Source organism: Neopelma chrysocephalum, unplaced genomic scaffold, assembly GCF_003984885.1.
Source record: "Neopelma chrysocephalum unplaced genomic scaffold, ASM398488v2 Primary Assembly neopelma1_59, whole genome shotgun sequence".
Taxonomy (NCBI): domain Eukaryota; kingdom Metazoa; phylum Chordata; class Aves; order Passeriformes; family Pipridae; genus Neopelma; species Neopelma chrysocephalum.
Window position 1 is genome coordinate 7,335,904 of NW_020897714.1, and position 17,522 is coordinate 7,353,425.

Genomic DNA, 17,522 nt, shown 5'->3' on the forward strand with positions numbered 1-17,522 from the left:
AGGTATTTAAAACAACAGACTGCCTAAAGAAATATCAGTCACAGCTGAACTTCATTGTTCAGTAAAGCCACCTGGCCTCTCTACTTCTTTATCAGTCCCTTGAATAGTCCTTACATTCCTTTTCCATTTTGAGTTTCACTTTTGACTGAATTTCTGTTTCTAAGCCTGCTTTTGGGTTTCTGTTTGTTTAGGGTAAAAAATAGCTCAATGAATTCAGAAGGCTGAACTAGCCTCTTCAGTGACTCATCTTCAAACTACCCTCAAGTGTTTGCTGTGGGTTGCTATTCTGAGTCATTGTTTTGCCTTCCCACTTGCTTACCAATAGGTATCCTGATTTAACTCTTCATGAAAAATTACATTCTCCCTAGAGAAACCTGATGGGAAATGAGTCAGGCTGGAAAACTTTAGTTATAGACATACTTTTATTCAATTAAATCAACCTATGGTCACTAAATCCAAGTTTATTTTTTGCATGCTCTTTTGCTCCTGGCTCTTTTTTAATGACCTCATTATTTAAAGAAACCCCACGTTTGAAATAAGACAGTCTCTTTTCAGTTCAGTGACTTTGGCAGAAAAATATCTATGTTATCACATGTATTACTATATACACTGCAGAAAAGCCTAACATTGGTTTTGTATTATCAGAAGCTACAGTTTCTCATACAAAAATATTTTTTACAATATTGATACCTCTGATAATGTTTTCTATCTCTTCTTATTTCCCAAAGTATATCAAATCCTTACTGTTTGATACCATCTTAGAGCTATCTTTTATATATATACATATACGTACAGTCTAAGAACACTGCCTATCCTTCAGTAAAGGTGATCTAGATAGGGAAGTTACTTCACTTAAACTTCAGTGTTGTTGATTTTTTTCTGGATAATTGAGTAAATCTTTTTAAGTGAGCTGCATAAAATAGAAAAGAAAATGAGTATTTCTCGCATTGTTATGAGCTGCTCTTTTGAGCAAATGCAGAGCTTTGAATAATCTCACTGTGTACTGATTACACTTCTGTCTGCGAAGCTCTTTCCTTCATTTATTAAAGTCTTGCCTTGTCAGATAAACTGGCATCAAAGTATTCTCTTAAGAGAAATTAAAAGACTAAAGCTCTCAATTAAGCCATCATGTATTTTTTTATTTACAATCAAATACATTTGCAACCAGCTCTGAGGTCCTCAACACAAGAAGGAGATAGACCTGTTAGAGCGAGTCCAGAGGAGAGTCACCAAGATGATTAGACAGATGAAACTTCTCTCCAATGAGAAAAAGCTGAGAGAATTGAGATTGTTCAGCCTGGAGAAGAAAAGGCTCTGGGGTGACCTTATTGCCCCTTCTGGTAGCTGAAGGAGCCTACAAGAGAGCTGGGGAGGGTTTTTTACAAGGGCAAGTAGTGATAGGACAAGCAGTAATGGTCTTAAACTGAAGGAGGGTAGGTTTCAATTAAATTAGGAAGAAATCCTTCTCTGTGAGGGTGATGAGACACTGGAAGAGATTGCTCAGAGAAGCTGTGGATTTCCCATCCCTGGAAGTGTTCAAGGACAGGTTGGGTGGGACTTGGAGCAACCTGGTCTCCTGGAAGGTGTCCCTGCCCCTGATGGGATTTTGGAACTAGATAATCTTTAAGGTTCCTTCCAACCCAAACCATTCTATGATTCAATGATCTCATTCTTCCAGAATCACTAGGATGCAGGAAAAGCAAATCGATTCCTTCAAAGGCATGTATGGTTTATTCAAAGGTATGTGGCTTCAAAGACAGAAATTTAGCTCTTCTGCCTTCCTTGATTAGAGAAATCTGTTTAGTCTAGTTTCCTTTGTTTCTGTAAGAGGCAGATTCAACTTCGATTAACACTGTCTCCTAAATTGCAGGGCAGATCCTGAACTCTGTGCAAGTCCACGAGTTTCCATTATAAAGAGCAGAGCATTTAGTGCCTCTTGTAGTATTGTGTTTGAGCTTTGACAACCCGGAAGGCTATGGGATCAGGAGAAGAACATATCCACAAATGTGAGAGACTGGAATACTAATGGCTCAGACAATCAAGGTACAAACTGACAGTGTGCAAAGTAATCACCCAGGTGCTGAGGATATGCACACCTGACACCTCAGGCTACAAGTTGGGTGTTGAACAAGATAAAGAGAGAGGCCTGCGAGACCAGGTGGGGAAGCACTGGGACAATTCACACATAGCCTGAAGGTATTAGTCTCTACTGCTGATGCTCTCACACTTGTGGATACATTCTTCTACTGGGATAATTGGACAATAGTATCCCCTTTATCTTATCTCAAGTTCCCATCACAGTCCAAATTGGTGGCATATTCAGGGAGAGGTGGGTTTTGGTGAGCAGTTGCTTCTTTACAGGGTTTGCTGCAGTAGAGAAAAGTCTTTCAGTGATTATAACAATGTTTAAGCCATAAACCATTTCAGTCTCTCACGGAATCCTTTAGGTGGTGCATGAAGGACAGCCCCAGGTGAGTGCTTCAGATACACAAGAGTCTCAGAAGGCACTATACATACATAAGTATAACCTGATGTCTTACATTTCAGCAAACAAAAATTCAAACTTTTAATGCAAGCTTAAAAAATATACTTACAATTTTAGTGCTTCAAAAGAGTCCAGGAAATTTCAGGTTCACCTGTCTGTAAAGTCACACAGTGGTTAGGTGGTAGTGGGCTTCTTAAGAGATCTTGTGGAATTGACATGCTAACGTGAGTCAGAAGATTAATGTGATCTTTTAGTCAAGGAAATGGACTTGGAATTGAGACATCCGGGTACAATTCAGGGGGCTTTTACATTGAGCTTAAATACATTTTCTGTCTGCCTGTGAGCAATTCTTTCGTTTCCCTGCCCTTTTTTTTTGTCTTGTGTGGTTTAAAACTATTAAAGAAAGAGATCGTGAAAAGAGAAGTTTCCTGCTTTCCCAGAAAGAGGGAGGAGTGATATCCATCACTCTGCAAAGGGGATGTTAAGCAGGAAAGACTACTTGAAAATAACCAGGTATTAAAAAAGACATTTAACATTGGTAAAGAAGGAGCATGGGCATCAACAGAGGCCTCCCTGTTCAAAAATTCTAAACTTTGAAGTCAGTGAACTCCAAAGTAAAGAATTGGTGGTTATAGAAACATTATCTGAAATGGCTGTACTTTTTCTAAGTGACTGTGGTTTTTCATCCACTTTTTCTAGATTGAGTTACAAGAAGTTTATAAGATGCCAAATCTCATCTGCAAGCTAACTCTTCAACTTTGGAAATGTAGCTCTAAGTAACATGATCATAATTTGTTGTGATTTTTATAAAATCAGATTTCAAATTTTCTTATTTTCTAACAAGTTTCAGAGGACTTATATGCTACAGGTCTGCATATAATATTGCTACAATAAGAAATGCCCATCCACCTTTGAACTTGCTAACAAATGTAATCATTGCTATTATCAACAATAGTGAAAGACATTCAAATATTCCAATCAGTAGAAAAAAATTTGTTGCTCACTTTACATAACCAGAATGAAAAGGAAAAAGAAATATTTGGGGAACTGAAGTAGTGATGGATTAGCATATTAATTTCCCATCCAAAATTATCAATTTTAGGTATTGCTCTCACTGAGAAGCAAAGAAGAGATAAGTCACTTAAAATCTTCTTGTTTAATCACTGGCAGGCTAAGTTAGCTGATAAAAGGATCAACTACTGACTTAAAGTTGCACTGAGGTTATTGATGTAAACAACAGCTGAAGATGTAGCCCCAGGGTATCTTTTAACCTTAAATGTCTCTACCTGCTATGCCTGTTTGAGAGAATCATCTTACAAATGACATACTATAAAAATTACTAAGTGTGACTTTGAATCAATTTTTCCTCTTTTTTTGTCATGTCCTCCATTTTCTGAGGAGCATATGTGAGTTTCTGTTTTTTCAAAATCCAGGATTCATAGTAAATGATAACTAAGATGGTATTTTATCTAGACTTCAAATAGAGGCTGTATCTGAAGTTGAGATCAATCAATAGTGTCATCAAGCAGAAAAAAAATTAATTAAAGGACCTGACTTTTCAAATGTTCTTGATGTGTAAAAATAACATGGTACCATCATATTTTAAACACAGATAACTAACACAGAAAACAGATGTTTTCAAAAATAGGTCAAAGACAATCCACTTTGGCAACCTCCATCGACAACAAAATCTGGCAAAACACAGGGTGCTCAATTCAGTCAGCTAAATTGAGGTGTCTAGTGCCCTCTGAGACTCTCTCGTGTATCTGAAGCTCTCACCTGGGGCTCACTTACCACAATTAGTTTTAACCATCGTAGGAAACATATATTGATAGTGAGCTTCATATGTTTCCTATGATGGTTCTGAAAATTTGAGGAAAATCATTAAAGTAACCCTAACGTTATATAAACCCACTATCTTTATTTATTTGGATTAATGATCAAATAGTGCCTCATTTGCCAGAGGTTCATCCTAAACAGGATCTAAACTGGCAGGTGAGCTCAGTTTGCTCAGGATATCAGTTGCTGGATGAGATCCTAGCTAAAGACTGCTGCACTTGCTTCTGCTCTGTGTAGTGCTGTTGCCTTTCCCTGGAAAGCAAAGCAAGGAGCAGATCAGCGTGCACAAATATCAAGGGGAAGAAGATATTAGCAGATGAAAAGGATTGTTAATAAAGAATGCTTCTCTCATCTCCAAGGTATGACTTTCAAAGACTCTCTGCCTTGTATTAACAGTGGTCCCAGGGTATTTGCTGAAATTTCCCTTCTGATTTCAATGAAAGTGAAATCTGCTCATTGCTATGTCCATGGGTTCACTAGATTGCTCCCATTTTCAGACATCCTACATACTCTGTGTTTCCACACTTTGCATTGTGGTTAAGGCAGTTATTTCTTTTCCTCAGAATTTCCATTAATATTTCAACTGTAACATTCCATTCCAAAGGCAGGGGAATTCTGGTTTTGTTACAAGAAGCTAGACCCTCTCCTGTGCCTGAAACAAAATTAATGATTTAAAATTTTACCCCTGCAAAATTTTATATTCCACTTGGAATGTAATGTAGTTTATTATGGATTTTTTTCTTCATATTTTAGCTTATTTTAAGCAAGACAACTAAGCCACAAGAAAACAAGATTGTTATGTGAACTCTCTGTTCTTCAGAGTGATTAATATTTTTCTTCCTCAAATATCTGTTGCTTACATAAGGCTATAAAGTATTTAGGACATCATTAGGTATGAATCGGTATAGTACCATTAAAAATTGTATTCATGCAGTGTTGCTGCCACATTACATTGCACAAGAAGCCTCCAAATATTTGCCTCATACAACACTACTTCTAAACTGAAGAACAATTAGCATCACACCAGCCAGTTCAGGACTCTAATGAATCTGACCACATTTATCTTCTCCCTTTTGTGTTGTGTATATGAATTACAAAATGTATTATAATGTAAATATATTTAATTTTAGAAAATCTACTTTGTTTCATATATGCAGTTTAGCTTGTGATTTATTGCACTTATTTATTCTTGGGGCCTCAATCGATATTTTATTATCTGAAGAGAGGAAACAGTGCTACAAGACCATAAGCAATCTCATTAATGTTGGTATATCTCTGAATATTTCTTCAGTGAGACAACTGTTCTCAAAGTAGAAATCAGAGATTCCCTCCAGACAAGGAGCTATGCAGAACATATTCATTGACTTCAGAATCTCAGACTGAAGTGTACCAGTTCATTTAAAAATAGAAGGCACAGCTCTGATTATCCTAAAGAAAAATATGCTCGTAAGCTAATAATAATCAAGTTGATGTCGAGCACAGATGATTTTGCAAACAATCTTCTGTTGATATTTTCTTAGAATCATAGAATTATTTGGGTTGGAAGGGACTTTAAAGATGATCTAGTTCCAACCCACCTGCCATGGTACTGAACGGCTGCAATATGGTCACCCTGGAGCCTTCTTCAGGTTGAACCCCAACTCTCTCAGCCTCTCTTCGTAGGAGATGTGCTTCAGCCTTCTAATCATATTCATAGCCTTCTCTGAACTTGCTCCAACAGGTCTACTGGTATTCATTGGTGGTTTTACTTCTTACAACAGTCAGTTCCTCTAAAACCATATATAGCTGCAGTTACTGGGTCTTTTGAGGGTAACATGCTCTGTGGCTTCATTCATTTCTCAAATTATGAATTCTGTTTTAAACTTTCAAAAAATCAGCATCACATATGAAAGTAATGTATACAAGTACATAGTGTGCTCCTTGTAACCATATCCATTGAAAACACAAAGTCGAGTTTATATTATCTCTATGAATAAGTGATAAGTGACAAAAAGGCAGTACTTAGCAGTAAACTTTCCTAAATCCTCTCATGGTTGGACTGAACAGACACTTGAGGCAAGGTACATAAACCTGTCTTTATTTTCTGAGCCCTCATTCACTCATACTAACTTTGAATTTGGACATGGAAAGCAAAATTACCTTCCTATACTGAAAATTATCATTCTTCTTTATAAAGAGTCAGCTTGGTGCTACTTTGAATTATTATGAAATGATGACCTGTTTATGGAATAGGTGGTCACTGCTAACTCTATGAAATGACTTTCAGACAACACAATCTGAACCCTTCTGTATTTTAAAATTGAGAGAAGTATGATAGTCTAGAATTCTGTGTGCCTGACAGTGATCATTATGTTCAGAAAGGTTTTAATGATACAGCTAACTATGTCACTATTTTGCTTCAAGAGTGTTTTCTTTTACATAAGCTGTCCTTAGAGTATAAACTCTTGTTTATAACAAGGGATCATGGTGAAACTGCCAAGTAGAGAAGCTAAGCACAAGGGATTTTTTACATGCATTGAAACCTTTAAAAAACATATAAACACTGTCAAATCTGAACTGCCAAAAGTTGTGTCTGTAATGTGCAGAAAACAGGTTCACATTTATCTTTTTTCCTCATGCCAAAACAGCAATATATTCTGAGAGATGATTATTATTTGAGATGGAATAACTAAATGCAATGCTTTTTAGAAGTGAAAAAAAAAATTGGAAAGCATGCTAAGGATAAGTGTGTATATAAAACAGTACAATTCCAAAGTCTGACTTTTATTAAATAGTAATAATAATGATAGAAAATTTAGATGAGTACTGTATATTCCGCAGCATAGCAAACAGCTTGTTTTCCCATCTCTGAAACTAAATGAGACCTTTATCTCTACCTCAGTGGAGGCTCAAAAGAAAGCATTTTCTTTCAGTGAAAGTATTGATGAAGGAAAAGCTTTCTGGAACCATATTTGCAGTATTCACCAAAGAATCAAGTAGTGATTGAAATCTCTGGTATTATGTAGTAACACACTTTCTCCTGCTCCTGAAATCCATACTGAAATTGCAAAATTGGCTCAGGCTACATTAACTAGACTTCCTACATCTCATAATACAGTTTTGATTGGTAGGTAAATATACTTTTTTTTCCCCAGAATCCTGTCTGCTGTAGTGCAAGAATAAAGAGTAGTCTTTGACAGGATAGCTTGCTGATATTTTATTTGTTTCTTCTTCATTATTCCAGGTGCATGGATCCATTCATTATTTACTAAAGCACATAGAATTGTTCATTCTATCATGAGCTTTTCTAAATGCTTGCCAGTGCATCCAGTTCATTTTTAAAAGATGCTAATGAAATTATCTACACAGTACTTCTGTGAGGTAACTTCATTTCATACACGGGGAATTATCAAAAATAGCTTAAGGCCAAAATTATCCAAAGTATCCATTCTTCATGGTGCTAATTTGAAACATATACAGATGAGTTTTATAGAATACTTAGTACTTTGATAGCATTTGTATGCCTTTTACCTCTCTAAAAGATGAGAGCAGAAATCCTTGTTCTTTTCTGCAAAACAGAGCTAAGGTGATTTCTTTGAGATAACCAAAACCACATTCTAACAGGTTTTTTTAAGTGAACTGTCTAGCCTCTTACAAAGGATTCAGTGGCAGAAGCAAGGACATCCTCCACTCCTCTAGGGTATCACTTTTTTATTTGGTCCCCCTGCTTTGTTCACTGGGCTTCTGACTGGACACAGCAGAGATAATAAGATCACTAACTAATTATTATTAATGCCCTACTACTGCCCTTATATCTATTTGTTCTTTGTAATTCATAAGATCAGAATCTTGTGCAGAGGGGTGATCACCCTTATGATCACGTAATTATGTATAGTGTAACTACTTCTCTAATAATTTCTTTGACACACATTCTGTGAGCATGTAGTACTCCTGGGAGGAAAACATTTCTGGAGTTGTCTATATTCTCAGATTCTCCTTTTTACTTTCACTTTCAATCCAACACTTCTGGAGTGGTGGAGGAAACACCATGCTCCTGTGAATGCTATTTTATTCCACTCTATGGACATACAGGAATCCATCTCCCTTTCAGTCTCTTACCTTCCTGACCTCATCTCTCTTGCATCTCTCCAAGCTCCTTTTCTTCATGTTACTTCTTCTTAGCTCTCCTTCTGCTCTTCCTTCCAGTTTCCAAACCATCCCAATACTTTTTCCTATTGCCTATTCTTCAAAATCCTTCTTCCATTGCCTAGCTATCCAACTCTTCTGCCTTTCCACTGGCTGACTAAGACCTTGGTATTCTGCATACTCTTCCCTCCTGAGAATGCCATCTCTCATCTTAACAGCCTCCTGATCCATGGCACTCCATATCACTTCTGTGACAAATCATGTTGATAATTCCCAGGAAGGCACGCTGCAACCTAGTCCAATCTTGACCATTTTCATACACTTTCTTTACTCCACCTGTGACCACGTCCTCCTCATCCACTTGGATCACCATTCCTCATGCTCTGTATTTGCAAGCGCCAGTTTAGTTAGTCCAGCCTTCCAGAAAGAAATGCTCACAGCACATCTCCTGGAGGAAGGAGAAAGAGGAGACAGTGAAGGAGGTGCTGCCAGGCACTTAGCAAAAGGGAAGAGCACCAAGTGTTGTTTCCTCAGGGGAACTTGACCTTACACGTGTTCACTAGCAACTGTCTCTTTTCTTTCTGCTTGGTGACTTCACAGGACTGTCATATGAGGCTCACTGTCATATGACTGACATGAGGTTTCAGCTCTCAACAGCTCCTCACACTCACCTGGAGCAAAAAAATACACTCAGGTTTGCAAGAGTGATCAGAAGTGGCCTCTCTGAAGTCAAGCAGCCCTGCTTTCCTGCAAACTTTCTATAATTGAATGCTTCTTGCATTCCCCCTGTTGCTACCAATTACTGTGTCAACAGCCTTGATATATTCTAGATTCCCCGTCTAAGCTAGTACACAGTAATAAGCTGAGAGTGGATGGGTCACAGCAGGCAGAGTAGGGCATTAATTGCTATTTGCATATTGTAATTTGTTAAAGGTTTATCAGTTGGCCAAGTTTGGGAGAACATTAACAAAAATTTAAAAAATATGGTTATTCTATTATACTTAATAAAATAAGAAAACATTATGTCTTTCAAAAGAAACAACACGTCTCTTCTTTAAAGGTGTTATTAATATAAGGAATCAAAATATTTTCCTTAATATCTTCCTGGGCAAAGACTGAAGTACTTTAAATGATATTTCCTCAGCAATTTCTCTCTTTAGTAGGGATAGCATGGAAAATTCCAATTTACACAGTACATTAAGTCTGACAAGATTAAAAGTAATTACAGACTGAGTCTTTTAATGGAAACTAGTAGGTATCCTTAAGTACAGGCTTTACTACTTACACCACCTGTAACAAACAATTCTATTATATAAGCATAAAAACCAAATCTGTTACTCATTTGTACCACTAGAACACTTTGGACTTTTATGTTTTTCTAATACGTAATGAACACAGATTTTATGTAAACCTCTTTAAAACCTCTTTAAAATAATATTTTTAACTTTAGTTTTAGAAACTTTTTTAATTATAAAGTACATGTTCTTTAACAATAAATGGGAAAAAGCAAGAGAAACAAGTTCTGTTGATCTATTTGCATTCTTTTTAAATAAGATATGTTTCATTGAACTCCTGCAAACAGAAACAACTTGTCAATAAGCACTAATAGAGCTGTTTCCTACTAATAATAGTGCAGCTGTTATCTACACAATGCTCAAAGACACACTATTCAGTTATTACAGGATACAGAACCACCTCTCGTACCAGTATATCAGTACCAAAAGGTGTTGACTGCTACAACGACAAGGTGATTTACTTAAACAAATTTAAAAAAAACTTAAACTAATTAGCTGATATACTTAAACAAACATGAAATGATAATGTAAGAGGAAAAGGTTGCAATATTTTCTCAAACCACAAATTCAGATCCTAGCAGGAGTGACTGGGCACATCTTCCCCTGAGTTGCTTTGAAGACTTGAAAGGCTGGAAAGCATCTTTCTAAGCTCTGTGGTCAAAATTCACAATCATTTCAAACTTCCTAAAATTGCTTCCAAAAGAACATGAGAGAGCAAGATTAGCCTGGAGTCATCTCTTTGCTGACAGGTCTTTATCAGCTCATGGCTCTCACCTCATAATCACCCCTTATAAAGTGTTGATTTACACTGTGCTTCTATTTCTGTTTTCATTTGCATTAAAATATGTGAGTATAAAATTCTGTTAGCCAGCCTCAATAATGCTTTACACCCATTTTGCAATGATAGTATAAATGAATACAGGAGATACAGGAATGCAGAGAATCCTAGTCCTTTTATTCTTTTGAAAAATTCAAATTCATAGAATTCAATATAATAAGAAAACAATACTAAAAGAAAATGAGAAAACAAATAATAATGTCATTATTCAATCTGCACTAGTACAGCTTTGTTAAAGACAAGAATATGGAGATGTTAGTTCATACACATTCAAAACAAAGACAAATATTTATTTTACTTGCACTGGAATATTGCAGTTTACCATTTAATTCTCCCCAGTGAAGGAGAGTGAAGATACAGAAAATGCTTTAGACTGAAAAATGATGACCTACTCAAATGCCTCACTTCAATAAAATATTTATGTGCCAGAAGCAAATATAGTTGAACTATGCTCTTTTACATTTTTCTGTCTGCCTTTTCTCACTCTAGAGGCAACAGTAAACTGTAGGACAAGTAATTATGTTATGTTTTGAACTCTTTTGGATAGATAAATGAATGGATAGACATAAACACCACTATAGAATGGTTTGGGTTGGAAGAAACGTTAAAGATCATCTAGTTTCAAACCTCCACCACAGGCAGGAATACCTTCCACTAGACCAGGTTGCTCAAAGCTCTATCCAGCCTGGCTTTGAACACTTCCAGGGATGGGGCATCCACTGCTTCTCTGGGCAACCTGTTCCAGTGCGTCTCCACCCTTATTGTAAAAAATGTCTTCCTTATATTCAATATAAATCTACCCTCTTTTAGTTTATAACCATTGTCCCTTGACCTGTCATTGCATACCCTAGTAAAAAGTCCCTCTCCAGCTTCCATATAAGCCCACTGTTTTAATTTTTGCTGAGAAGTGCTTACAAAGCACCAAGGCCTTTTCTGCCCCTCACACCGTCCCACCAGCGAAGAGACTTGGGGGGGCACAAGTTGTTGGGAGGGGACACAGCCAGGACAGCTGATCTCAACTGACCAGTGGTCCATACCATATGGTGTCATGCTCAGCATATAAAGCTGGGAGAAGAAGAAAGAAGGGAGGACATTTGGAGTGATGGCATTTGTTTTCCCAAGTAACCATTATATGTGATGGAACCCTGCTCTCCTGGAGATAGCTGAACACCTGCCCAAAGGAAGCAGAGACTGAATACTACTCTATGGCTACTTGTGAGGTAAATTGAATTCTATAGTCATGACTGCATTTTGAGTAACTAAAGGGTATAGAAGTTTTATCTGTTCATATTTGTAATAAATGCAGCAGGCATGCACTCATATATAATCCCATAGTCTGAGTCCACTCAGTCCTTCTTACATAGTACTCATTCAGATCAGCACCTTTCACAGCACATGGAGACTTAGATTTACTGTTTTACTTTCATGTGGAACGAATATTTTCTGTTATTGTGATGAATATGGCTTTTTAACTGAAAGTTTCATTCTCTCTGGCCTTTAATGTTTCACATTTCATAGATACAGCTTTTGAGTGAACTTACTAAATCAAGAAGGCAGTCTGGAAGGAAAATATTCAAGGCAGTTTTTCATTTCAGTGAACTGTGAATTTCATTTCCGTGTTCCTGTGGACATGTGTTTTGTTGGGTTTTTTTTGTTATTGTTTTTATTAAGGAACTACAAGAGGAACAGTAATTATAGTCTTCAGCTACAAAATACGTTATTGCAAATATAATGCAAAGACTTTATAACACTACTTCAGTAAAATTACCCTTTTGTAGTTTCAGGAATGCTACAATTTGTGTCAAAATTTTCATCAATTTAAATAAATATGAAACAATTAAACTCTGATTGAATCCTATGGTATGATCCTGTGATAAGAATAGGGCATGAAACAAAGTGACAGTATTGGCTCAGGACCTAAAATTTGATTCAACCTCTATCTTATCTTCAGCTTCAGTCCATAATGGAAGGTTGGAGAAAGGAAAAAAAAAAGGAAAACAAAGGAAAGCTTGTGGAGATTTCTCCTTTGAGGAGCTCTCTGGTTCAAAGAAAGGTTTTAGAAAGGGGCTGAAGGAATTATTAGATTCCCAGTTAATGTATTCACATCATGTCATGTGCTGCATCCAGACACGAGATTGCACTCACCTCTTCATGTTTAAAGCTGAAAACACCTCAAAATATACAAAGGTTAAAAAATGCCATCCATCAATTTGACACTGGGCACAACAACACAAAACCAAAAACAAAAACGAAAACTGTGAGGTGATGCTGCCAAAACCAGAAGAGCACACCTACCTGCCAGGCTAACTCTTGGTATTAGGTACATGTACACAAACAAAATTGGATATTGGTGTAGGTACAGACATTTTTCCAACATTCCAACTCTCATTCCTTAGAGGAAGTGTTGGTGCCACCTGCTTCATCTACTTTACTGAACCAGAAGATGCAGGCTGCCAGACTGGTGTGCTTATGAGGTTTGTGCATGGCTTTCTCACTGGGGCAAAACAAAAAACGAGGATTCCCCATAGACATGGAAGATAGAGGAGGCAGTCAGGTACCCCTGAGCTGGTACCCCTGAGTTGGTCATTACAGTGTAGACACAGCCATCCCCCACACTGGCAGTCACGTCCAGCTGGAAAAAGCCTGAGAATGAGAAAGGAAGGCTGGAGAAAAGGATAAGCACGGACTGATATTGGTAGAAACTGAAGTCTCTGTTTTCAGGGTCAGATAATCCAACTATCTGTATGATAGAGCTCGACCTACATTTGGCACAGCAGTTCATTAAGCCATCCTTGCTAATGTCACAGACTTCACTCTCTGAAGTGATGTTGCCATGACCACTTCCCTTGATAATTTATTCCACGGTTCAGTTGCTTCTGCTGTTTTTCAAAATGGAATTGTACATTAGAGAGTGTTAATACACAAAGACTTGTACATGCTTATTCTGGATGGGAAAATTCTAACTAGGGCTGTGGGGCTTTTCTATTTGAGTCACAGTAAAGATTCCTACAGTGAAACATGAATTAATTTTTGACAGCTAAGAAAATTTTAGTGGATTCATTTCTGTATGATAGATATAATTACGCATTTCCTTTCTTTGTAAATGACTGACAAGAACATTTATGGTTATTAGGAAGAACTCTCAATTGGTTTATTGATAATTATTTTTTATTTTAAAATGAGAATTAGGAGACATATCTTTGATTTAATAACCCTGTCTGCCTCATTTTAGACACCTCTGGGGACAGCTACTTCCATAATCTTATAGTTCAATTATATATATATTTAAGTAGCTTACAAATAATGAAAATCAGCTGAAGAATTATTCTATATTGAGCTATGCAATGATGCAGAAATGTGTTTGTGTGTGTATGTGTGCATGTGAGCACATGCATGCACATGGTTGCAATTTTTACTTCATTGCCATCTGTTCTCTTCACACACCAGGATTAATCTGGTTGCAAGTAAATAAACATGTAAACTCCATGTTTAAATTTTGTCCTAGTTCACTAGAAACCTAGAATTGACTGCTACTACTGTGTTCAGACAGATAGACCTTGAAAGACATGATGGGGAAACAACACAAAAGCTAAAGTCTTTCAGAGTTTTGGTGAGGCTGGAAAGAAGAATGACCCTCCTGAGAGACTGAGTGCAGCAATTTGCTCTCAGGAACAGCAGGGATATATGATCTTCTTTCATGAAACAATAGCAATTTTTGAGCCTCTGACTTCCATTGTAGATGTGTTCCAAAACTTTTTCTACTTTCTGGAGCAATTTTTTCTTGGTTGATTTGTTGCTGTTTTTCTTTGGTGCTAGTCTGGGCTCTCAGTGTAAAGATTTTTTTCCCTTCCCATTGCTTTTGTCCTCATATATTTTATGCAATGGTGATATCTCCTTTCAACATGAATTTGTTAAATCAAAGAACTTAAGCTTTTTTTAGTCTCCATACAGAAAACATTTCATACTTCTTATCAGCTTAGCAATGCTTTAGTATTCTTATGCAATTCTAACATCTTTCTTGAACAGAATTATACATAGAATTCAAATTTTCGGAGGGTATTGTTACTTTCATGGCCTGAAATCATCTTGTAATCAGATAGTATTTCTTTGTTGTCTTTCTGATTAGATCCAGTTGAGCTCCTGACATAAAAAAACAAATTATAGTTTATATTTTCCAGAAATAGAAACTTGCATTTTGTCTTGCTCAATTTCAGCTGAGAAGCAGTCCGGCTCATAAAGCATTGAATACTTTGACTCTCCCTGAGGTTTACAGTTAAGCAAGACCGTATACACCTGAAAGGAATTAGGAACAATATATTCATCCTAGGGGGGCTGTAAATATTGCATGAGTTTTAATTGCTTGCCTTATTTAGTTTTCAATTTTGATTTATGATGCTGAAAATATCCAGCTTTATCTGTTACCTGACAACAGCTGCAAAATGAGCAATCTGTCTGCTAACAATCTCTCTCAGTCCATTTACTGTTCTTGTTCCAAATATATTCCTGTGCAAGCAGCCCTAGGTAATAAATAGTACTTATGTTTCATATATGCAACTGAAAAAAATTACAAAAACATCTTGGAAGAGATACAATATGCAGTGCTATTCCAACAAAATATATTATTGACACTCCACCTGTTCTCTAATGCAAACAATTCTTTCTTCAAAAAGAAACATTTAATCCTAGTACAATTAAGGTTCAAAGGGTGAATCTAAGATTTAACCATGATAAGCAAGGGGAAAGAGCTGTGTTGCAGTTAATTATGTACTTCTTAAAAGCAATGATCACAGATACACAATGCATGGGGAAAAATAGAAAGTTTCAAGCTACAAGTTTCTGCAGAGTCTCAAATAGGAGTTCTGTCCCAAAGGAGAAATCAGAAGGAAAGTTGTTTTTATTTTTATATACTTGATACTCCAATACAAATGTTAATAGAAATTCTTACACTGAAATATTCCTTTCCAGATTTTGCATTTTGCTATTGTGATGATTTTTTTTGTTTTATAATTGTCATATTTTATTTTCATCACAACTGGGAAAAAAAACCCTGTATTATGGCATATAATTTATTGTCCCTATTGTTACTAATGACAAGAGTTTTCTATTTATTTTAATAGAATGGAAAAGAGATAGTCTTAGTTCAATTTGAAAGGGCAGATAGAAAAGAAAGAACAGTGCCTCTGTTACAGAAATTGGGTCCATGACTTGCATAAGATTCTGTGACATCGAGGGAAGGTCTCCATTGTAATCTTCATTAAAGTCAAAGCTTAACTATGGTGGCAGCTATTTGGGGGAAATTTGTATATTGTTAAATGTATTCCCATGTAAAAACCTAACCATTTTTTCTTCACATCTGATTGATAAATTTGATATGATGTAGGTTTTTTTAGGGAAATTAATAAGCACTACTCAGATTGAATGGTGAAGTGTCCTTATTAAAATTATTCAGAAATTCCCTCATCTTGCATGACAATAGACAGTTCTTTCTATCTGAAAGGAATGTTTACAACTTTAAGGCTTTTCATCTTTCCACCCTGCCAGGTTTTCTATCAGGGTACATCAGCTGCAATTCTCCTAGGAGCCACTACTTGACAATGTGAAAAAAACAAAAGAATGCTATCACACCAATCTAATGAAGGAACACAAATAATTTGCATAAATAGTCAACCCAGAAAATCTCAAATTTCAGGTGTTTCCAGGGAAGTAGCCTAGAGATTGCAGGAATAATCATTTCTTTTTCTCCCCCAATTTCCCCATGTTATCATAACCTCAAATAAACCCCAGACACTAAAGAAAATTTTATATACATCTGAGAAAATATTTGTAGTCACACCTAAGTAGTTTAAGAGGGGTACACTGGTGTTTTTCATTCACCACACCAGTGAGGTCTTGAAAAAGTTGCATTGTTCCTAACATGTTCCTTGAATAAACATTTTCTGCTGTTTATGAAGTTAGTTTTCCTGATTTCTGAGCTACCTGTGGCCTTAATCTTGCTTGTACTCCAAGAAATCACCTGCTTGTCTCCTTTTGTTTATATTTGTGCAAAGCAATACTGCCACTCTGCTGCTGTCTAGTAGCCACCAGCTCCCTGAAGAGCCTCACAGGCGCACCCAAAACTTCTGTTTATCCTATGTATACAGAGTTTGTTGACTACCAAGTTTTCAGTATACAATACAGCAAAGTTTCAACATTTTTTTTGATCTTCCCATTTCTACTGCTCATCATTGCACATGCAGTTTCTACGTGTTGATTCTAAACTGAAGCTATCAAATCCAAGATATTTCTGACGAGCTCAGAGGAGGTCTTATCCTGATGACATACGACAGGACATTTTTTACTTGTTTTACAGAAACTCTTGAAAAGACAGTGAGTTTATTCCCATATAATCTTTTTTTGCCAAGTTACAGTATTATTTCAGTAATAGGCAAAATGGTCCTCTTCTCTTGCATGTCTTGGACATACAATGATGTAATACCAGTTCGAAATCAGAATGATACTCAGCTTTATTTTTTTTTTCTGATTTAGTGTTTATTTTTACAGTATGCATGGCATGATTTAAGAATAACAGGAGGCACTGACTGATACCATGTTATTGGATTTTACTCCAGAAAGCAGCAGAGTAGGTCAACAAGCAGTCACAAACTAGATGACACCAAAAGCACTTCTTCCAGTGCAAATCATTCATACACCCTCTGTCACTTCACTTCTCATGAACATCAGTGCAGTAGTTGCTTCCATCCATACTGACAGCTGACATATACAAGACAACATCATTATTCTGCAGAGTTTCTTGTAGAAGAAGCAATTGATCGAAACAGTAAGAAAGTATATTTCAGTGAACAGTATGTAGGAAATGGGGACCCCTGGTGGTCTAGTGGTTAGCATGCGGGACTCTCACCACTGCGACCCAGGTTCGATTCCCAGTCCCCAGGGCAGATGG